This window comes from Chrysochloris asiatica, unplaced genomic scaffold (assembly GCF_000296735.1).
Source record: "Chrysochloris asiatica unplaced genomic scaffold, ChrAsi1.0 scaffold00018, whole genome shotgun sequence".
In the NCBI taxonomy this organism is placed as follows: domain Eukaryota; kingdom Metazoa; phylum Chordata; class Mammalia; order Afrosoricida; family Chrysochloridae; genus Chrysochloris; species Chrysochloris asiatica.
In genome coordinates, this window is record NW_006408536.1 from 17,965,865 (window position 1) to 17,966,975 (window position 1,111).

The following is a 1,111-nucleotide window of genomic DNA, read 5'->3' on the forward strand; positions in this document are numbered from 1 at the left end:
AATTTCTTGGCAGAGATGAGTGAGTGCCTCCAGTACCGACTCACTTTCTTGAAATATTTCAATTTTTACTCCATCAGTTCCTGGTGCCTTGTTCTTTGCCAATTCCTTCAATGCACCTTGGACTTCTTCCTTCAGTATCATTGGCTCTTGATCATATGCTACCTCTTGAAGCGGTTCAACATCAACCATTTCCTTTTGTTACAGCGACTCTGTGTATTCCTTCCATCTTCTCTTGATGCTTTCTGTGTCATTCAATAATTTCCCCAGAGAATCCTTCAATAATTAAAGTCAAGGCTTGAATTTTTTCTTTAGCTCCCTCAGCTTGAGACATGCTGAGCATGTTCTTGTCTTTTGGTTTTCTAACTCTAGAGCTTTGCACATTTCATTGTATTATTTGACTTTGTGTTCTTGAGCTAACCTTTGAAACTTTCAGTTCAGCTCTTCCATTTGCTTTAGCATCTCTGTACTGGAGAGCAAGTTTCAGTGTCTCTTCTGACATCCATTTTGATCTTTTCCTTCTTTCTTGTCTTCTTAATGAGTTTTGCTTTCTTCCTGTATGATGTTCTTGATGTCATCCCACAACTCTTCTGGTCTTCAGTCTTTAGTGTTTAATGTATCAACTCTGTTCTTCAGATGATCTCTAAATTCAGGTGCGATATATTCAAGGTCATATTTTGGCTCTTGTGGATTTGTTTTCATTTTCTTCAGCTTCAGGTTTAATTTGCATATGAGCAATTGATGGTCTGTTCCACAAGCTGCCCCTGGCCTTGTTTCAGCTGATGATCATGGAGCTATTCGATCGTCTCTTTCCACAGATGTAGTCTATTTGATTTCAGAATGGCCGGTACTGACAGCAACAGGAAAAAGTAAGTAGCCCCGTCTTCCTCAGCCCGTCTTCTAGTCACCCTCACTGGTAGAACTTCACAGGGAGCAGCCGCAGGTAAAGGAGAAATGTTTAAAGTTCCTGCATCACAGAGTAGAAGGTAAAATAGGTTTGAAGCTGAGAGCCAGTAAATAGCCTAGTTGTTGTTGTTGTTAAGTGCCGTCGAGTCGGTTCCGACCCATAGCGACCCTGTACAGGGTTTCCGAGGGTGTAAATCTTTACGGGAGT